The sequence below is a fragment of the Mesoplodon mirus genome, assembly GCF_964341445.2.
Source record: "Mesoplodon mirus genome assembly, chromosome: 11".
In the NCBI taxonomy this organism is placed as follows: Eukaryota; Metazoa; Chordata; class Mammalia; order Artiodactyla; family Ziphiidae; genus Mesoplodon; species Mesoplodon mirus.
Window position 1 is genome coordinate 105359500 of NC_138987.1, and position 22793 is coordinate 105382292.

The window sequence follows — 22793 nt, forward strand, 5'->3', positions numbered from 1 at the left end:
GTTAATTCTTCTTCCTGCCGGGAAATTAGAGTGACATGTGCCCATCCAAATGCCTAACAGCTACTCTCTCATTGGTTCTCCCTCTTCCCTTTCATCCTCTGCCAAATTGGCAACCTGTGCGAACCAGGAGCTTAAAGGGGCTGTCTCTCCAAGTTGGGAGATTGATAGGAAAGCAGTTGGAAAGTCAAACCGGAGCACCAGGAGAGGGACTCTTCGTTGAGTTTTAGAAACCTTTCGTATTCACAGTGTGTCCATTCTCTAGGTTTCCCGTACATGTTATAGCTGTAGTAATATTCCCTTCAACCTGGAGAGTTGGGACCCATGGAATGGGTGCCATGCATTCTTGCTTTAAAGGGTCTGCATTTGCTCACCCAATCTCACCAATCCTCTCAGTCCCAAGTGTCCAGCCTCATGCCACATCCAGCTGTCATTGTAGATAGGGTCATTCCAGGTTGCATCAGAGACCCTGAAGGAATTGTAAAGAATTTCCCTGTTTCTTTGTTTTGTTTTTGAAATTCCTTTTTAGAGTGGGTTTGAGCTGATTCTCGCTGCCATGTTTATGCCAGTCTAGACACACTTGATTCCCTTACGGAGACATATCAATACATAGGTTTTAAGATTCTTACTAGTCAGATCTATTCCTCTGCGGGAAATATGGGGTTTTGAGTCCCTTTCACTGAGGAAGGTGTAGGTCTTGTCTATTCCATAGTTGGTTTTTGGAATGGTACCTGTGCTTATATCAAACTCTGGTTTGATGCATCACCCCACCTCTCCTTCCCCCTTAAGCAGGCATAAGAGTGTTTTCTAAATGTGAGACTCTGTTCTCTTTCCTAACTCAGTTCATGTGTAGCCATGTTTACAGGATCTTCCTAAGTGATATCTTATGATAAGTTTCTTTTTCTGTGTGACTTATTTCACTTAGAATCATCGTACCTGAATCCACTCATTTTGCTGCTACTGGTCTTATGACATTGATTTCATGGCTGAGGCATATTCCATCGTACGTAAGTTCCACAATATTTTGAACCATTTTTATATTTCCTGGGATATTTCAGGTGTACCCAGGTCGAGGTTCTTGTAAGCAGTGCAGCCCTCAATTTGGGGGTGGCTCTGTCTTATTGATTTTCAGTTTTCCCAAGGTATATTCCCTAGACTGGATGTGCCCTTGGCTCTGTAGCTCTGTTGTTTCCTTGTTTTAGGGAACACAATGCACTCCTCCAGTGAGGCAGTTGGCAACTTACATCCCGCCCATCAGCATAACAAGGCTCCCTGTTCTCCAGGGCCTGTCTTGCCTTTCTGGTTTTTACACATTTTGTGGATGTCCCTTTTGACCGGTGGGAAGTGATACTTCTTTGTAGTGCAGATTTGCATTGCCCGCTTGCTTGCTTGGCCAAAAAGGGCGTATGCGTTTTCTCCTGAATATATTCAGGAGAAAACGCATACGCCCTTTTTGGCCAAGTGCGTCATTGTCGAAGTTGTGCCCCTCTTCCTGTGCTTTACAGGCGATTCCAACGTACCTCTTGAAATCTGTTTCCTGCTATTCTGCCTCGCTTTCAAGTCCACCTCGTTGCCTTCCCTCAACAGATTTTTGGACGAGAGTTGGCCTTGATTACTCTGCCAGTTTGTGAATTGCTGTGCCCCTGAGCTCCATTTTTCAACTCGTTTTTTGTGAGCTGAACGCAAGTCCAAACTTTTGGTTCAGGACCTATACTGGTTCCCGGTGGGTGGCTGAGACTTTGGTTAATTCTTCTTCCTGCCGGGAAATTAGAGTGACATGTGCCCATCCAAATGCCTAACAGCTACTCTCTCATTGGTTCTCCGTCTTCCCTTTCATCCTCTGCCAAATTGGCAACCTGTGCGAACCAGGAGCTTAAAGGGGCTGTCTCTCCAAGTTGGGCGATTGATAGGAAAGCAGTTGGAAAGTCAAACCGGAGCACCAGGAGAGGGACTCTTCGTTGAGTTTTAGAAACCTTTCGTATTCACAGTGTGTCCATTCTCTAGGTTTCCCGTACATGTTATAGCTGTAGTAATATTCCCTTCAACCTGGAGAGTTGGGACCCATGGAATGGGTGCCATGCATTCTTGCTTTAAAGGGTCTGCATTTGCTCACCCAATCTCACCAATCCTCTCAGTCCCAAGTGTCCAGCCTCATGCCACATCCAGCTGTCATTGTAGATAGGGTCATTCCAGGTTGCATCAGAGACCCTGAAGGAATTGTAAAGAATTTCCCTGTTTCTTTGTTTTGTTTTTGAAATTCCTTTTTAGAGTGGGTTTGAGCTGATTCTCGCTGCCATGTTTATGCCAGTCTAGACACACTTGATTCCCTTACGGAGACATATCAATACATAGGTTTTAAGATTCTTACTAGTCAGATCTATTCCTCTGCGGGAAATATGGGGTTTTGAGTCCCTTTCACTGAGGAAGGTGTAGGTCTTGTCTATTCCATAGTTGGTTTTTGGAATGGTACCTGTGCTTATATCAAACTCGGGTTTGATGCATCACCCCACCTCTCCTTCCCCCTTAAGCAGGCATAAGAGTGTTTTTAAATGTGAGACTCTGTTCTCTTTCCTAACTCAGTTCATGTGTAGCCATGTTTACAGGATCTTCCTAAGTGATATCTTATGATAAGTTTCTTTTTCTGTGTGACTTATTTCACTTAGAATCATCGTACCTGAATCCACTCATTTTGCTGCTACTGGTCTTATGACATTGATTTCATGGCTGAGGCATATTCCATCGTACGTAAGTTCCACAATATTTTGAACCATTTTTATATTTCCTGGGATATTTCAGGTGTACCCAGGTCGAGGTTCTTGTAAGCAGTGCAGCCCTCAATTTGGGGGTGGCTCTGTCTTATTGATTTTCAGTTTTCCCAAGGTATATTCCCTAGACTGGATGTGCCCTTGGCTCTGTAGCTCTGTTGTTTCCTTGTTTTAGGGAACACAATGCACTCCTCCAGTGAGGCAGTTGGCAACTTACATCCCGCCCATCAGCATAACAAGGCTCCCTGTTCTCCAGGGCCTGTCTTGCCTTTCTGGTTTTTACACATTTTGTGGATGTCCCTTTTGACCGGTGGGAAGTGATACTTCTTTGTAGTGCAGATTTGCATTGCCCGCTTGCTTGCTTGGCCAAAAAGGGCGTATGCGTTTTCTCCTGAATATATTCAGGAGAAAACGCATACGCCCTTTTTGGCCAAGTGCGTCATTGTCGAAGTTGTGCCCCTCTTCCTGTGCTTTACAGGCGATTCCAACGTACCTCTTGAAATCTGTTTCCTGCTATTCTGCCTCGCTTTCAAGTCCGCCTCATTGCCTTCCCTCAACAGATTTTTGGACGAGAGTTGGCCTTGATTACTCTGCCAGTTTGTGAATTGCTGTGCCCCTGAGCTCCATTTTTCAACTCGTTTTTTGTGAGCTGAACGCAAGTCCAAACTTTTGGTTCAGGACCTATACTTGTTCCCGGTGGGTGGCTGAGACTTTGGTTAATTCTTCTTCCTGCCGGGAAATTAGAGTGACATGTGCCCATCCAAATGCCTAACAGCTACTCTCTCATTGGTTCTCCCTCTTCCCTTTCATCCTCTGCCAAATTGGCAACCTGTGCGAACCAGGAGCTTAAAGGGGCTGTCTCTCCAAGTTGGGAGATTGATAGGAAAGCAGTTGGAAAGTCAAACCGGAGCACCAGGAGAGGGACTCTTCTTTGAGTTTTAGAAACCTTTCGTATTCACAGTGTGTCCATTCTCTAGGTTTCCCGTACATGTTATAGCTGTAGTAATATTCCCTTCAACCTGGAGAGTTGGGACCCATGGAATGGGTGCCATGCATTCTTCCTTTAAAGGGTCTGCATTTGCTCACCCAATCTCACCAATCCTCTCAGTCCCAAGTGTCCAGCCTCATGCCACATCCAGCTGTCATTGTAGATAGGGTCATTCCAGGTTGCATCAGAGACCCTGAAGGAATTGTAAAGAATTTCCCTGTTTCTTTGTTTTGTTTTTGAAATTCCTTTTTAGAGTGGGTTTGAGCTGATTCTCGCTGCCATGTTTATGCCAGTCTAGACACACTTGATTCCCTTACGGAGACATATCAATACATAGGTTTTAAGATTCTTACTAGTCAGATCTATTCCTCTGCGGGAAATATGGGGTTTTGAGTCCCTTTCACTGAGGAAGGTGTAGGTCTTGTCTATTCCATAGTTGGTTTTTGGAACGGTACCTGGGCTTATATCAAACTCTGGTTTGATGCATCACCCCACCTCTCCTTCCCCCTTAAGCAGGCATAAGAGTGTTTTCTAAATGTGAGACTCTGTTCTCTTTCCTAACTCAGTTCATGTGTAGCCATGTTTACAGGATCTTCCTAAGTGATATCTTATGATAAGTTTCTTTTTCTGTGTGACTTCTTTCACTTAGAATCATCGTACCTGAATCCACTCATTTTGCTGCTACTGGTCTTATGACATTGATTTCATGGCTGAGGGATATTCCATCGTACGTAAGTTCCACAATTTTTTGAACCATTTTTATATTTCCTGGGATATTTCAGGTGTACCCAGGTTGAGGTTCTTGTAAGCAGTGCAGCCCTCAATTTGGGGGTGGCTCTGTCTTATTGATTTTCAGTTTTCCCAAGGTATATTCCCTAGACTGGAAGCGCCCTTGGCTCTGTAGCTCTGTTGTTTCCTTGTTTTAGGGAACACAATGCACTCCTCCAGTGAGGCAGTTGGAAACTTACATCCCGCCCATCAGCATAACAAGGCTCCCTGTTCTCCAGGGCCTGTCTTGCCTTTCTGGTTTTTACACATTTTGTGGATGTCCCTTTTGACCGGTGGGAAGTGATACTTCTTTGTAGTGCAGATTTGCATTGCCCGCTTGCTTGCTTGGCCAAAAAGGGCGTATGCGTTTTCTCCTGAATATATTCAGGAGAAAACGCATACGCCCTTTTTGGCCAAGTGCGTCATTGTCGAAGTTGTGCCCCTCTTCCTGTGCTTTACAGGCGATTCCAACGTACCTCTTGAAATCTGTTTCCTGCTATTCTGCCTCGCTTTCAAGTCCGCCTCGTTGCCTTCCCTCAACAGAATTTTGGACGAGAGTTGGCCTTGATTACTCTGCCAGTTTGTGAATTGCTGTGCCCCTGAGCTCCATTTTTCAACTCGTTTTTTGTGAGCTGAACGCAAGTCCAAACTTTTGGTTCAGGACCTATACTGGTTCCCGGTGGGTGGCTGAGACTTTGGTTAATTCTTCTTCCTGCCGGGAAATTAGAGTGACATGTGCCCATCCAAATGCCTAACAGCTACTCTCTCATTGGTTCTCCCTCTTCCCTTTCATCCTCTGCCAAATTGGCAACCTGTGCGAACCAGGAGCTTAAAGGGGCTGTCTCTCCAAGTTGGGAGATTGATAGGAAAGCAGTTGGAAAGTCAAACCGGAGCACCAGGAGAGGGACTCTTCGTTGAGTTTTAGAAACCTTTCGTATTCACAGTGTGTCCATTCTCTAGGTTTCCCGTACATGTTATAGCTGTAGTAATATTCCCTTCAACCTGGAGAGTTGGGACCCATGGAATGGGTGCCATGCATTCTTGCTTTAAAGGGTCTGCATTTGCTCACCCAATCTCACCAATCCTCTCAGTCCCAAGTGTCCAGCCTCATGCCACATCCAGCTGTCATTGTAGATAGGGTCATTCCAGGTTGCATCAGAGACCCTGAAGGAATTGTAAAGAATTTCCCTGTTTCTTTGTTTTGTTTTTGAAATTCCTTTTTAGAGTGGGTTTGAGCTGATTCTCGCTGCCATGTTTATGCCAGTCTAGACACACTTGATTCCCTTACGGAGACATATCAATACATAGGTTTTAAGATTCTTACTAGTCAGATCTATTCCTCTGCGGGAAATATGGTGTTTTGAGTCCCTTTCACTGAGGAAGGTGTAGGTCTTGTCTATTCCATAGTTGGTTTTTGGAACGGTAACTGGGCTTATATCAAACTCTGGTTTGATGCATCACCCCACCTCTCCTTCCCCCTTAAGCAGGCATAAGAGTGTTTTCTAAATGTGAGACTCTGTTCTCTTTCCTAACTCAGTTCATGTGTAGCCATGTTTACAGGATCTTCCTAAGTGATATCTTATGATAAGTTTCTTTTTCTGTGTGACTTATTTCACTTAGAATCATCGTACCTGAATCCACTCATTTTGCTGCTACTGGTCTTATGACATTGATTTCATGGCTGAGGGATATTCCATCGTACGTAAGTTCCACAATTTTTTGAACCATTTTTATATTTCCTGGGATATTTCAGGTGTACCCAGGTTGAGGTTCTTGTAAGCAGTGCAGCCCTCAATTTAGGGGTGGCTCTGTCTTATTGATTTTCAGTTTTCCCAAGGTATATTCCCTAGACTGGAAGCGCCCTTGGCTCTGTAGCTCTGTTGTTTCCTTGTTTTAGGGAACACAATGCACTCCTCCAGTGAGGCAGTTGGAAACTTACATCCCGCCCATCAGCATAACAAGGCTCCCTGTTCTCCAGGGCCTGTCTTGCCTTTCTGGTTTTTACACATTTTGTGGATGTCCCTTTTGACCGGTGGGAAGTGATACTTCTTTGTAGTGCAGATTTGCATTGCCCGCTTGCTTGCTTGGCCAAAAAGGGCGTATGCGTTTTCTCCTGAATATATTCAGGAGAAAACGCATACGCCCTTTTTGGCCAAGTGCGTCATTGTCGAAGTTGTGCCCCTCTTCCTGTGCTTTACAGGCGATTCCAACGTGCCTCTTGAAATCTGTTTCCTGCTATTCTGCCTCGCTTTCAAGTCCGCCTCGTTGCCTTCCCTCAACAGAATTTTGGACGAGAGTTGGCCTTGATTACTCTGCCACTTTGTGAATTGCTGTGCCCCTGAGCTCCATTTTTCAACTCGTTTTTTGTGAGCTGAACGCAAGTCCAAACTTTTGGTTCAGGACCTATACTGGTTCCCGGTGGGTGGCTGAGACTTTGGTTAATTCTTCTTCCTGCCGGGAAATTAGAGTGACATGTGCCCATCCAAATGCCTAACAGCTACTCTCTCATTGGTTCTCCCTCTTCCCTTTCATCCTCTGCCAAATTGGCAACCTGTGCGAACCAGGAGCTTAAAGGGGCTGTCTCTCCAAGTTGGGCGATTGATAGGAAAGCAGTTGGAAAGTCAAACCGGAGCACCAGGAGAGGGACTCTTCGTTGAGTTTTAGAAACCTTTCGTATTCACAGTGTGTCCATTCTCTAGGTTTCCCGTACATGTTATAGCTGTAGTAATATTCCCTTCAACCTGGAGAGTTGGGACCCATGGAATGGGTGCCATGCATTCTTGCTTTAAAGGGTCTGCATTTGCTCACCCAATCTCACCAATCCTCTCAGTCCCAAGTGTCCAGCCTCATGCCACATCCAGCTGTCATTGTAGATAGGGTCATTCCAGGTTGCATCAGAGACCCTGAAGGAATTGTAAAGAATTTCCCTGTTTCTTTGTTTTGTTTTTGAAATTCCTTTTTAGAGTGGGTTTGAGCTGATTCTCGCTGCCATGTTTATGCCAGTCTAGACACACTTGATTCCCTTACGGAGACATATCAATACATAGGTTTTAAGATTCTTACTAGTCAGATCTATTCCTCTGCGGGAAATATGGGGTTTTGAGTCCCTTTCACTGCGGAAGGTGTAGGTCTTGTCTATTCCATAGTTGGTTTTTGGAATGGTACCTGTGCTTATATCAAACTCGGGTTTGATGCATCACCCCACCTCTCCTTCCCCCTTAAGCAGGCATAAGAGTGTTTTCTAAATGTGAGACTCTGTTCTCTTTCCTAACTCAGTTCATGTGTAGCCATGTTTACAGGATCTTCCTAAGTGATATCTTATGATAAGTTTCTTTTTCTGTGTGACTTATTTCACTTAGAATCATCGTACCTGAATCCACTCATTTTGCTGCTACTGGTCTTATGACATTGATTTCATGGCTGAGGCATATTCCATCGTACGTAAGTTCCACAATATTTTGAACCATTTTTATATTTCCTGGGATATTTCAGGTGTACCCAGGTCGAGGTTCTTGTAAGCAGTGCAGCCCTCAATTTGGGGGTGGCTCTGTCTTATTGATTTTCAGTTTTCCCAAGGTATATTCCCTAGACTGGATGTGCCCTTGGCTCTGTAGCTCTGTTGTTTCCTTGTTTTAGGGAACACAATGCACTCCTCCAGTGAGGCAGTTGGCAACTTACATCCCGCCCATCAGCATAACAAGGCTCCCTGTTCTCCAGGGCCTGTCTTGCCTTTCTGGTTTTTACACATTTTGTGGATGTCCCTTTTGACCGGTGGGAAGTGATACTTCTTTGTAGTGCAGATTTGCATTGCCCGCTTGCTTGCTTGGCCAAAAAGGGCGTATGCGTTTTCTCCTGAATATATTCAGGAGAAAACGCATACGCCCTTTTTGGCCAAGTGCGTCATTGTCGAAGTTGTGCCCCTCTTCCTGTGCTTTACAGGCGATTCCAACGTACCTCTTGAAATCTGTTTCCTGCTATTCTGCCTCGCTTTCAAGTCCGCCTCATTGCCTTCCCTCAACAGATTTTTGGACGAGAGTTGGCCTTGATTACTCTGCCAGTTTGTGAATTGCTGTGCCCCTGAGCTCCATTTTTCAACTCGTTTTTTGTGAGCTGAACGCAAGTCCAAACTTTTGGTTCAGGACCTATACTTGTTCCCGGTGGGTGGCTGAGACTTTGGTTAATTCTTCTTCCTGCCGGGAAATTAGAGTGACATGTGCCCATCCAAATGCCTAACAGCTACTCTCTCATTGGTTCTCCCTCTTCCCTTTCATCCTCTGCCAAATTGGCAACCTGTGCGAACCAGGAGCTTAAAGGGGCTGTCTCTCCAAGTTGGGAGATTGATAGGAAAGCAGTTGGAAAGTCAAACCGGAGCACCAGGAGAGGGACTCTTCTTTGAGTTTTAGAAACCTTTCGTATTCACAGTGTGTCCATTCTCTAGGTTTCCCGTACATGTTATAGCTGTAGTAATATTCCCTTCAACCTGGAGAGTTGGGACCCATGGAATGGGTGCCATGCATTCTTCCTTTAAAGGGTCTGCATTTGCTCACCCAATCTCACCAATCCTCTCAGTCCCAAGTGTCCAGCCTCATGCCACATCCAGCTGTCATTGTAGATAGGGTCATTCCAGGTTGCATCAGAGACCCTGAAGGAATTGTAAAGAATTTCCCTGTTTCTTTGTTTTGTTTTTGAAATTCCTTTTTAGAGTGGGTTTGAGCTGATTCTCGCTGCCATGTTTATGCCAGTCTAGACACACTTGATTCCCTTACGGAGACATATCAATACATAGGTTTTAAGATTCTTACTAGTCAGATCTATTCCTCTGCGGGAAATATGGGGTTTTGAGTCCCTTTCAGTGAGGAAGGTGTAGGTCTTGTCTATTCCATAGTTGGTTTTTGGAACGGTACCTGGGCTTATATCAAACTCTGGTTTGATGCATCACCCCACCTCTCCTTCCCCCTTAAGCAGGCATAAGAGTGTTTTCTAAATGTGAGACTCTGTTCTCTTTCCTAACTCAGTTCATGTGTAGCCATGTTTACAGGATCTTCCTAAGTGATATCTTATGATAAGTTTCTTTTTCTGTGTGACTTCTTTCACTTAGAATCATCGTACCTGAATCCACTCATTTTGCTGCTACTGGTCTTATGACATTGATTTCATGGCTGAGGGATATTCCATCGTACGTAAGTTCCACAATTTTTTGAACCATTTTTATATTTCCTGGGATATTTCAGGTGTACCCAGGTTGAGGTTCTTGTAAGCAGTGCAGCCCTCAATTTGGGGGTGGCTCTGTCTTATTGATTTTCAGTTTTCCCAAGGTATATTCCCTAGACTGGAAGCGCCCTTGGCTCTGTAGCTCTGTTGTTTCCTTGTTTTAGGGAACACAATGCACTCCTCCAGTGAGGCAGTTGGAAACTTACATCCCGCCCATCAGCATAACAAGGCTCCCTGTTCTCCAGGGCCTGTCTTGCCTTTCTGGTTTTTACACATTTTGTGGATGTCCCTTTTGACCGGTGGGAAGTGATACTTCTTTGTAGTGCAGATTTGCATTGCCCGCTTGCTTGCTTGGCCAAAAAGGGCGTATGCGTTTTCTCCTGAATATATTCAGGAGAAAACGCATACGCCCTTTTTGGCCAAGTGCGTCATTGTCGAAGTTGTGCCCCTCTTCCTGTGCTTTACAGGCGATTCCAACGTACCTCTTGAAATCTGTTTCCTGCTATTCTGCCTCGCTTTCAAGTCCGCCTCGTTGCCTTCCCTCAACAGAATTTTGGACGAGAGTTGGCCTTGATTACTCTGCCAGTTTGTGAATTGCTGTGCCCCTGAGCTCCATTTTTCAACTCGTTTTTTGTGAGCTGAACGCAAGTCCAAACTTTTGGTTCAGGACCTATACTGGTTCCCGGTGGGTGGCTGAGACTTTGGTTAATTCTTCTTCCTGCCGGGAAATTAGAGTGACATGTGCCCATCCAAATGCCTAACAGCTACTCTCTCATTGGTTCTCCCTCTTCCCTTTCATCCTCTGCCAAATTGGCAACCTGTGCGAACCAGGAGCTTAAAGGGGCTGTCTCTCCAAGTTGGGAGATTGATAGGAAAGCAGTTGGAAAGTCAAACCGGAGCACCAGGAGAGGGACTCTTCGTTGAGTTTTAGAAACCTTTCGTATTCACAGTGTGTCCATTCTCTAGGTTTCCCGTACATGTTATAGCTGTAGTAATATTCCCTTCAACCTGGAGAGTTGGGACCCATGGAATGGGTGCCATGCATTCTTGCTTTAAAGGGTCTGCATTTGCTCACCCAATCTCACCAATCCTCTCAGTCCCAAGTGTCCAGCCTCATGCCACATCCAGCTGTCATTGTAGATAGGGTCATTCCAGGTTGCATCAGAGACCCTGAAGGAATTGTAAAGAATTTCCCTGTTTCTTTGTTTTGTTTTTGAAATTCCTTTTTAGAGTGGGTTTGAGCTGATTCTCGCTGCCATGTTTATGCCAGTCTAGACACACTTGATTCCCTTACGGAGACATATCAATACATAGGTTTTAAGATTCTTACTAGTCAGATCTATTCCTCTGCGGGAAATATGGTGTTTTGAGTCCCTTTCACTGAGGAAGGTGTAGGTCTTGTCTATTCCATAGTTGGTTTTTGGAACGGTAACTGGGCTTATATCAAACTCTGGTTTGATGCATCACCCCACCTCTCCTTCCCCCTTAAGCAGGCATAAGAGTGTTTTCTAAATGTGAGACTCTGTTCTCTTTCCTAACTCAGTTCATGTGTAGCCATGTTTACAGGATCTTCCTAAGTGATATCTTATGATAAGTTTCTTTTTCTGTGTGACTTATTTCACTTAGAATCATCGTACCTGAATCCACTCATTTTGCTGCTACTGGTCTTATGACATTGATTTCATGGCTGAGGGATATTCCATCGTACGTAAGTTCCACAATTTTTTGAACCATTTTTATATTTCCTGGGATATTTCAGGTGTACCCAGGTTGAGGTTCTTGTAAGCAGTGCAGCCCTCAATTTAGGGGTGGCTCTGTCTTATTGATTTTCAGTTTTCCCAAGGTATATTCCCTAGACTGGAAGCGCCCTTGGCTCTGTAGCTCTGTTGTTTCCTTGTTTTAGGGAACACAATGCACTCCTCCAGTGAGGCAGTTGGAAACTTACATCCCGCCCATCAGCATAACAAGGCTCCCTGTTCTCCAGGGCCTGTCTTGCCTTTCTGGTTTTTACACATTTTGTGGATGTCCCTTTTGACCGGTGGGAAGTGATACTTCTTTGTAGTGCAGATTTGCATTGCCCGCTTGCTTGCTTGGCCAAAAAGGGCGTATGCGTTTTCTCCTGAATATATTCAGGAGAAAACGCATACGCCCTTTTTGGCCAAGTGCGTCATTGTCGAAGTTGTGCCCCTCTTCCTGTGCTTTACAGGCGATTCCAACGTGCCTCTTGAAATCTGTTTCCTGCTATTCTGCCTCGCTTTCAAGTCCGCCTCGTTGCCTTCCCTCAACAGAATTTTGGACGAGAGTTGGCCTTGATTACTCTGCCACTTTGTGAATTGCTGTGCCCCTGAGCTCCATTTTTCAACTCGTTTTTTGTGAGCTGAACGCAAGTCCAAACTTTTGGTTCAGGACCTATACTGGTTCCCGGTGGGTGGCTGAGACTTTGGTTAATTCTTCTTCCTGCCGGGAAATTAGAGTGACATGTGCCCATCCAAATGCCTAACAGCTACTCTCTCATTGGTTCTCCCTCTTCCCTTTCATCCTCTGCCAAATTGGCAACCTGTGCGAACCAGGAGCTTAAAGGGGCTGTCTCTCCAAGTTGGGCGATTGATAGGAAAGCAGTTGGAAAGTCAAACCGGAGCACCAGGAGAGGGACTCTTCGTTGAGTTTTAGAAACCTTTCGTATTCACAGTGTGTCCATTCTCTAGGTTTCCCGTACATGTTATAGCTGTAGTAATATTCCCTTCAACCTGGAGAGTTGGGACCCATGGAATGGGTGCCATGCATTCTTGCTTTAAAGGGTCTGCATTTGCTCACCCAATCTCACCAATCCTCTCAGTCCCAAGTGTCCAGCCTCATGCCACATCCAGCTGTCATTGTAGATAGGGTCATTCCAGGTTGCATCAGAGACCCTGAAGGAATTGTAAAGAATTTCCCTGTTTCTTTGTTTTGTTTTTGAAATTCCTTTTTAGAGTGGGTTTGAGCTGATTCTCGCTGCCATGTTTATGCCAGTCTAGACACACTTGATTCCCTTACGGAGACATATCAATACATAGGTTTTAAGATTCTTACTAGTCAGATCTATTCCTCTGCGGGAAATATGGGGTTTTGAGTCCCTTTCACTGCGGAAGGTGTAGGTCTTGTCTATTCCATAGTTGGTTTTTGGAATGGTACCTGTGCTTATATCAAACTCGGGTTTGATGCATCACCCCACCTCTCCTTCCCCCTTAAGCAGGCATAAGAGTGTTTTCTAAATGTGAGACTCTGTTCTCTTTCCTAACTCAGTTCATGTGTAGCCATGTTTACAGGATCTTCCTAAGTGATATCTTATGATAAGTTTCTTTTTCTGTGTGACTTATTTCACTTAGAATCATCGTACCTGAATCCACTCATTTTGCTGCTACTGGTCTTATGACATTGATTTCATGGCTGAGGGATATTCCATCATACGTAAGTTCCACAATATTTTGAACCATTTTTATATTTCCTGGGATATTTCAGGTGTACCCAGGTTGAGGTTCTTGTAAGCAGTGCAGCCCTCAATTTGGGGGTGGCTCTGTCTTATTGATTTTCAGTTTTCCCAAGGTATATTCCCTAGACTGGAAGTGCCCTTGGCTCTGTAGCTCTGTTGTTTCCTTGTTTTAGGGAACACAATGCACTCCTCCAGTGAGGCAGTTGGCAACTTACATCCCGCCCATCAGCATAACAAGGCTCCCTGTTCTCCAGGGCCTGTCTTGCCTTTCTGGTTTTTACACATTTTGTGGATGTCCCTTTTGACCGGTGGGAAGTGATACTTCTTTGTAGTGCAGATTTGCATTGCCCGCTTGCTTGCTTGGCCAAAAAGGGCGTATGCGTTTTCTCCTGAATATATTCAGGAGAAAACGCATACGCCCTTTTTGGCCAAGTGCGTCATTGTCGAAGTTGTGCCCCTCTTCCTGTGCTTTACAGGCGATTCCAACGTACCTCTTGAAATCTGTTTCCTGCTATTCTGCCTCGCTTTCAAGTCCGCCTCGTTGCCTTCCCTCAACAGATTTTTGGACGAGAGTTGGCCTTGATTACTCTGCCAGTTTGTGAATTGCTGTGCCCCTGAGCTCCATTTTTCAACTCGTTTTTTGTGAGCTGAACGCAAGTCCAAACTTTTGGTTCAGGACCTATACTGGTTCCCGGTGGGTGGCTGAGACTTTGATTAATTCTTCTTCCTGCCGGGAAATTAGAGTGACATGTGCCCATCCAAATGCCTAACAGCTACTCTCTCATTGGTTCTCCCTCTTCCCTTTCATCCTCTGCCAAATTGGCAACCTGTGCGAACCAGGAGCTTAAAGGGGCTGTCTCTCCAAGTTGGGAGATTGATAGGAAAGCAGTTGGAAAGTCAAACCGGAGCACCAGGAGAGGGACTCTTCTTTGAGTTTTAGAAACCTTTCGTATTCACAGTGTGTCCATTCTCTAGGTTTCCCGTACATGTTATAGCTGTAGTAATATTCCCTTCAACCTGGAGAGTTGGGACCCATGGAATGGGTGCCATGCATTCTTGCTTTAAAGGGTCTGCATTTGCTCACCCCATCTCACCAATCCTCTCAGTCCCAAGTGTCCAGCCTCATGCCACATCCAGCTGTCATTGTAGATAGGGTCATTCCAGGTTGCATCAGAGACCCTGAAGGAATTGTAAAGAATTTCCCTGTTTCTTTGTTTTGTTTTTGAAATTCCTTTTTAGAGTGGGTTTGAGCTGATTCTCGCTGCCATGTTTATGCCAGTCTAGACACACTTGATTCCCTTACGGAGACATATCAATACATAGGTTTTAAGATTCTTACTAGTCAGATCTATTCCTCTGCGGGAAATATGGGGTTTTGAGTCCCTTTCACTGAGGAAGGTGTAGGTCTTGTCTATTCCATAGTTGGTTTTTGGAACGGTACCTGGGCTTATATCAAACTCTGGTTTGATGCATCACCCCACCTCTCCTTCCCCCTTAAGCAGGCATAAGAGTGTTTTCTAAATGTGAGACTCTGTTCTCTTTCCTAACTCAGTTCATGTGTAGCCATGTTTACAGGATCTTCCTAAGTGATATCTTATGATAAGTTTCTTTTTCTGTGTGACTTATTTCACTTAGAATCATCGTATCTGAATCCACTCATTTTGCTGCTACTGGTCTTATGACATTGATTTCATGGCTGAGGGATATTCCATCGTACGTAAGTTCCACAATTTTTGAACCATTTTTATATTTCCTGGGATATTTCAGGTGTACCCAGGTTGAGGTTCTTGTAAGCAGTGCAGCCCTCAATTTGGGGGTGGCTCTGTCTTATTGATTTTCAGTTTTCCCAAGGTATATTCCCTAGACTGGATGTGCCCTTGGCTCTGTAGCTCTGTTGTTTCCTTGTTTTAGGGAACACAATGCACTCCTCCAGTGAGGCAGTTGGCAACTTACATCCCGCCCATCAGCATAACAAGGCTCCCTGTTCTCCAGGGCCTGTCTTGCCTTTCTGGTTTTTACACATTTTGTGGATGTCCCTTTTGACCGGTGGGAAGTGATACTTCTTTGTAGTGCAGATTTGCATTGCCCGCTTGCTTGCTTGGCCCAAAAGGACGTATGCGTTTTCTCCTGAATATATTCAGGAGAAAACGCATACGCCCTTTTTGGCCAAGTGCGTCATTGTCGAAGTTGTGCCCCTCTTCCTGTGCTTTACAGGCGATTCCAACGTACCTCTTGAAATCTGTTTCCTGCTATTCTGCCTCGCTTTCAAGTCTGCCTCGTTGCCTTCCCTCAACAGATTTTTGGACGAGAGTTGGCCTTGATTACTCTGCCAGTTTGTGAATTGCTGTGCCCCTGAGCTCCATTTTTCAACTCGTTTTTTGTGAGCTGAACGCAAGTCCAAACTTTTGGTTCAGGACCTATACTGGTTCCCGGTGGGTGGCTGAGACTTTGGTTAATTCTTCTTCCTGCCGGGAAATTAGAGTGACATGTGCCCATCCAAATGCCTAACAGCTACTCTCTCATTGGTTCTCCCTCTTCCCTTTCATCCTCTGCCAAATTGGCAACCTGTGCGAACCAGGAGCTTAAAGGGGCTGTCTCTCCAAGTTGGGAGATTGATAGGAAAGCAGTTGGAAAGTCAAACCGGAGCACCAGGAGAGGGACTCTTCGTTGAGTTTTAGAAACCTTTCGTATTCACAGTGTGTCCATTCTCTAGGTTTCCCGTACATGTTATAGCTGTAGTAATATTCCCTTCAACCTGGAGAGTTGGGACCCATGGAATGGGTGCCATGCATTCTTGCTTTAAAGGGTCTGCATTTGCTCACCCAATCTCACCAATCCTCTCAGTCCCAAGTGTCCAGCCTCATGCCACATCCAGCTGTCATTGTAGATAGGGTCATTCCAGGTTGCATCAGAGACCCTGAAGGAATTGTAAAGAATTTCCCTGTTTCTTTGTTTTGTTTTTGAAATTCCTTTTTAGAGTGGGTTTGAGCTGATTCTCGCTGCCATGTTTATGCCAGTCTAGACACACTTGATTCCCTTACGGAGACATATCAATACATAGGTTTTAAGATTCTTACTAGTCAGATCTATTCCTCTGCGGGAAATATGGGGTTTTGAGTCCCTTTCACTGAGGAAGGTGTAGGTCTTGTCTATTCCATAGTTGGTTTTTGGAACGGTACCTGGGCTTATATCAAACTCTGGTTTGATGCATCACCCCACCTCTCCTTCCCCCTTAAGCAGGCATAAGAGTGTTTTCTAAATGTGAGACTCTGTTCTCTTTCCTAACTCAGTTCATGTGTAGCCATGTTTACAGGATCTTCCTAAGTGATATCTTATGATAAGTTTCTTTTTCTGTGTGACTTATTTCACTTAGAATCATCGTACCTGAATCCACTCATTTTGCTGCTACTGGTCTTATGACATTGATTTCATGGCTGAGGGATATTCCATCGTACGTAAGTTCCACAATTTTTTGAACCATTTTTATATTTCCTGGGATATTTCAGGTGTACCCAGGTTGAGGTTCTTGTAAGCAGTGCAGCCCTCAATTTGGGGGTGGCTCTGTCTTATTGATTTTCAGTTTTCCCAAGGTATATTCCCTAGACTGGAAGCGCCCTTGGCTCTGTAGCTCTGTTGTTTCCTTGTTTTAGGGAACACAATGCACTCCTCCAGTGAGGCAGTTGGCAACTTACATCCCGCCCATCAGCATAACAAGGCTCCCTGTTCTCCAGGGCCTGTCTTGCCTTTCTGGTTTTTACACATTTTGTGGATGTCCCTTTTGACCGGTGGGAAGTGATACTTCTTTGTAGTGCAGATTTGCATTGCCCGCTTGCTTGCTTGGCCAAAAAGGGCGTATGCGTTTTCTCCTGAATATATTCAGGAGAAAACGCATACGCCCTTTTTGGCCAAGTGCATCACTGTCGAAGTTGTGCCCCTCTTCCTGTGCTTTACAGGCGATTCCAACGTACCTCTTGAAATCTGTTTCCTGCTATTCTGCCTCGCTTTCAAGTCCGCCTCGTTGCCTTCCCTCAACAGAATTTTGGACGAGAGTTGGCCTTGATTACTCTGCCAGTTTGTGAATTGCTGTGCCCCTGAGCTCCATTTTTCAACTCGTTTTTTGTGAGCTGAACGCAAGTCCAAACTTTTGGTTCAGGACCTATACTGGTTCCCGGTGGGTGGCTGAGACTTTGGTTAATTCTTCTTCCTGCCGGGAAATTAGAGTGACATGTGCCCATCCAAATGCCTAACAGCTACTCTCTCATTGGTTCTCCCTCTTCCCTTTCATCCTCTGCCAAATTGGCAACCTGTGCGAACCAGGAGCTTAAAGGGGCTGTCTCTCCAAGTTGGGAGATTGATAGGAAAGCAGTTGGAAAGTCAAACCGGAGCACCAGGAGAGGGACTCTTCGTTGAGTTTTAGAAACCTTTCGTATTCACAGTGTGTCCATTCTCTAGGTTTCCCGTACATGTTATAGCTGTAGTAATATTCCCTTCAACCTGGAGAGTTGGGACCCATGGAATGGGTGCCATGCATTCTTGCTTTAAAGGGTCTGCATTTGCTCACCCAATCTCACCAATCCTCTCAGTCCCAAGTGTCCAGCCTCATGCCACATCCAGCTGTCATTGTAGATAGGGTCATTCCAGGTTGCATCAGAGACCCTGAAGGAATTGTAAAGAATTTCCCTGTTTCTTTGTTTTGTTTTTGAAATTCCTTTTTAGAGTGGGTTTGAGCTGATTCTCGCTGCCATGTTTATGCCAGTCTAGACACACTTGATTCCCTTACGGAGACATATCAATACATAGGTTTTAAGATTCTTACTAGTCAGATCTATTCCTCTGCGGGAAATATGGGGTTTTGAGTCCCTTTCACTGAGGAAGGTGTAGGTCTTGTCTATTCCATAGTTGGTTTTTGGAACGGTACCTGGGCTTATATCAAACTCTGGTTTGATGCATCACCCCACCTCTCCTTCCCCCTTAAGCAGGCATAAGAGTGTTTTCTAAATGTGAGACTCTGTTCTCTTTCCTAACTCAGTTCATGTGTAGCCATGTTTACAGGATCTTCCTAAGTGATATCTTATGATAAGTTTCTTTTTCTGTGTGACTTATTTCACTTAGAATCATCGTACCTGAATCCACTCATTTTGCTGCTACTGGTCTTATGACATTGATTTCATGGCTGAGGGATATTCCATCGTACGTAAGTTCCACAATTTTTTGAACCATTTTTATATTTCCTGGGATATTTCAGGTGTACCCAGGTTGAGGTTCTTGTAAGCAGTGCAGCCCTCAATTTGGGGGTGGCTCTGTCTTATTGATTTTCAGTTTTCCCAAGGTATATTCCCTAGACTGGAAGCGCCCTTGGCTCTGTAGCTCTGTTGTTTCCTTGTTTTAGGGAACACAATGCACTCCTCCAGTGAGGCAGTTGGAAACTTACATCCCGCCCATCAGCATAACAAGGCTCCCTGTTCTCCAGGGCCTGTCTTGCCTTTCTGGTTTTTACACATTTTGTGGATGTCCCTTTTGACCGGTGGGAAGTGATACTTCTTTGTAGTGCAGATTTGCATTGCCCGCTTGCTTGCTTGGCCAAAAAGGGCGTATGCGTTTTCTCCTGAATATATTCAGGAGAAAACGCATACGCCCTTTTTGGCCAAGTGCGTCATTGTCGAAGTTGTGCCCCTCTTCCTGTGCTTTACAGGCGATTCCAACGTACCTCTTGAAATCTGTTTCCTGCTATTCTGCCTCGCTTTCAAGTCCGCCTCGTTGCCTTCCCTCAACAGAATTTTGGACGAGAGTTGGCCTTGATTACTCTGCCAGTTTGTGAATTGCTGTGCCCCTGAGCTCCATTTTTCAACTCGTTTTTTGTGAGCTGAACGCAAGTCCAAACTTTTGGTTCAGGACCTATACTGGTTCCCGGTGGGTGGCTGAGACTTTGGTTAATTCTTCTTCCTGCCGGGAAATTAGAGTGACATGTGCCCATCCAAATGCCTAACAGCTACTCTCTCATTGGTTCTCCCTCTTCCCTTTCATCCTCTACCAAATTGGCAACCTGTGCGAACCAGGAGCTTAAAGGGGCTGTCTCTCCAAGTTGGGAGATTGATAGGAAAGCAGTTGGAAAGTCAAACCGGAGCACCAGGAGAGGGACTCTTCGTTGAGTTTTAGAAACCTTTCGTATTCACAGTGTGTCCATTCTCTAGGTTTCCCGTACATGTTATAGCTGTAGTAATATTCCCTTCAACCTGGAGAGTTGGGACCCATGGAATGGGTGCCATGCATTCTTGCTTTAAAGGGTCTTCATTTGCTCACCCAATCTCACCAATCCTCTCAGTCCCAAGTGTCCAGCCTCATGCCACATCCAGCTGTCATTGTAGATAGGGTCATTCCAGGTTGCATCAGAGACCCTGAAGGAATTGTAAAGAATTTCCCTGTTTCTTTGTTTTGTTTTTGAAATTCCTTTTTAGAGTGGGTTTGAGCTGATTCTCGCTGCCATGTTTATGCCAGTCTAGACACACTTGATTCCCTTACGGAGACATATCAATACATAGGTTTTAAGATTCTTACTAGTCAGATCTATTCCTCTGCGGGAAATATGGGGTTTTGAGTCCCTTTCACTGAAGAAGGTGTAGGTCTTGTCTATTCCATAGTTGGTTTTTGGAACGGTACCTGGGCTTATATCAAACTCTGGTTTGATGCATCACCCCACCTCTCCTTCCCCCTTAAGCAGGCATAAGAGTGTTTTCTAAATGTGAGACTCTGTTCTCTTTCCTAACTCAGTTCATGTTTAGCCATGTTTACAGGATCTTCCTAAGTGATATCTTATGATAAGTTTCTTTTTCTGTGTGACTTATTTCACTTAGAATCATCGTATCTGAATCCACTCATTTTGCTGCTACTGGTCTTATGACATTGATTTCATGGCTGAGGGATATTCCATCGTACGTAAGTTCCACAATTTTTGAACCATTTTTATATTTCCTGGGATAATTCAGGTGTACCCAGGTTGAGGTTCTTGTAAGCAGTGCAGCCCTCAATTTGGGGGTGGCTCTGTCTTATTGATTTTCAGTTTTCCCAAGGTATATTCCCTAGACTGGATGTGCCCTTGGCTCTGTAGCTCTGTTGTTTCCTTGTTTTAGGGAACACAATGCACTCCTCCAGTGAGGCAGTTGGCAACTTACATCCCGCCCATCAGCATAACAAGGCTCCCTGTTCTCCAGGGCCTGTCTTGCCTTTCTGGTTTTTACACATTTTGTGGATGTCCCTTTTGACCGGTGGGAAGTGATACTTCTTTGTAGTGCAGATTTGCATTGCCCGCTTGCTTGCTTGGCCAAAAAGGGCGTATGCGTTTTCTCCTGAATATATTCAGGAGAAAACGCATACGCCCTTTTTGGCCAAGTGCGTCATTGTCGAAGTTGTGCCCCTCTTCCTGTGCTTTACAGGCGATTCCAACGTACCTCTTGAAATCTGTTTCCTGCTATTCTGCCTCGCTTTCAAGTCCGCCTCGTTGCCTTCCCTCAACAGAATTTTGGACGAGAGTTGGCCTTGATTACTCTGCCAGTTTGTGAATTGCTGTGCCCCTGAGCTCCATTTTTCAACTCGTTTTTTGTGAGCTGAACGCAAGTCCAAACTTTTGGTTCAGGACCTATACTGGTTCCCGGTGGGTGGCTGAGACTTTGGTTAATTCTTCTTCCTGCCGGGAAATTAGAGTGACATGTGCCCATCCAAATGCCTAACAGCTACTCTCTCATTGGTTCTCCCTCTTCCCTTTCATCCTCTGCCAAATTGGCAACCTGTGCGAACCAGGAGCTTAAAGGGGCTGTCTCTCCAAGTTGGGAGATTGATAGGAAAGCAGTTGGAAAGTCAAACCGGAGCACCAGGAGAGGGACTCTTCGTTGAGTTTTATAAACCTTTCGTATTCACAGTGTGTCCATTCTCTAGGTTTCCCGTACATGGTATAGCTGTAGTAATATTCCCTTCAACCTGGAGAGTTGGGACCCATGGAATGGGTGCCATGCATTCTTGCTTTAAAGGGTCTGCATTTGCTCACCCAATCTCACCAATCCTCTCAGTCCCAAGTGTCCAGCCTCATGCCACATCCAGCTGTCATTGTAGATAGGGTCATTCCAGGTTGCATCAGAGACCCTGAAGGAATTGTAAAGAATTTCCCTGTTTCTTTGTTTTGTTTTTGAAATTCCTTTTTAGAGTGGGTTTGAGCTGATTCTCGCTGCCATGTTTATGCCAGTCTAGACACACTTGATTCCCTTACGGAGACATATGAATACATAGGTTTTAAGATTCTTACTAGTCAGATCTATTCCTCTGCGGGAAATATGGTGTTTTGAGTCCCTTTCACTGAGGAAGGTGTAGGTCTTGTCTATTCCATAGTTGGTTTTTGGAACGGTACCTGGGCTTATATCAAACTCTGGTTTGATGCATCACCCCACCTCTCCTTCCCCCTTAAGCAGGCATAAGAGTGTTTTCTAAATGTGAGACTCTGTTCTCTTTCCTAACTCAGTTCATGTGTAGCCATGTTTACAGGATCTTCCTAAGTGATATCTTATGATAAGTTTCTTTTTCTGTGTGACTTATTTCACTTAGAATCATCGTACCTGAATCCACTCATTTTGCTGCTACTGGTCTTATGACATTGATTTCATGGCTGAGGGATATTCCATCGTACGTAAGTTCCACAATTTTTTGAACCATTTTTATATTTCCTGGGATATTTCAGGTGTACCCAGGTTGAGGTTCTTGTAAGCAGTGCAGCCCTCAATTTGGGGGTGGCTCTGTCTTATTGATTTTCAGTTTTCCCAAGGTATATTCCCTAGACTGGAAGTGCCCTTGGCTCTGTAGCTCTGTTGTTTCTTTGTTTTAGGGAACACAATGCACTCCTCCAGTGAGGCAGTTGGAAACTTACATCCCGCCCATCAGCATAACAAGGCTCCCTATTCTCCAGGGCCTGTCTTGCCTTTCTGGTTTTTACACATTTAGTGGATGTCCCTTTTGACCGGTGGGAAGTGATACTTCTTTGTAGTGCAGATTTGCATTGCCCGCTTGCTTGCTTGGCCAAAAAGGGCGTATGCGTTTTCTCCTGAATATATTCAGGAGAAAACGCATACGCCCTTTTTGGCCAAGTGCGTCATTGTCGAAGTTGTGCCCCTCTTCCTGTGCTTTACAGGCGATTCCAACGTACCTCTTGAAATCTGTTTCCTGCTATTCTGCCTCGCTTTCAAGTCCGCCTCGTTGCCTTCCCTCAACAGAATTTTGGACGAGAGTTGGCCTTGATTACTCTGCCAGTTTGTGAATTGCTGTGCCCCTGAGCTCCATTTTTCAACTCGTTTTTTGTGAGCTGAACGCAAGTCCAAACTTTTGGTTCAGGACCTATACTGGTTCCCGGTGGGTGGCTGAGACTTTGGTTAATTCTTCTTCCTGCCGGGAAATTAGAGTGACATGTGCCCATCCAAATGCCTAACAGCTACTCTCTCATTGGTTCTCCGTCTTCCCTTTCATCCTCTGCCAAATTGGCAACCTGTGCGAACCAGGAGCTTAAAGGGGCTGTCTCTCCAAGTTGGGAGATTGATAGGAAAGCAGTTGGAAAGTCAAA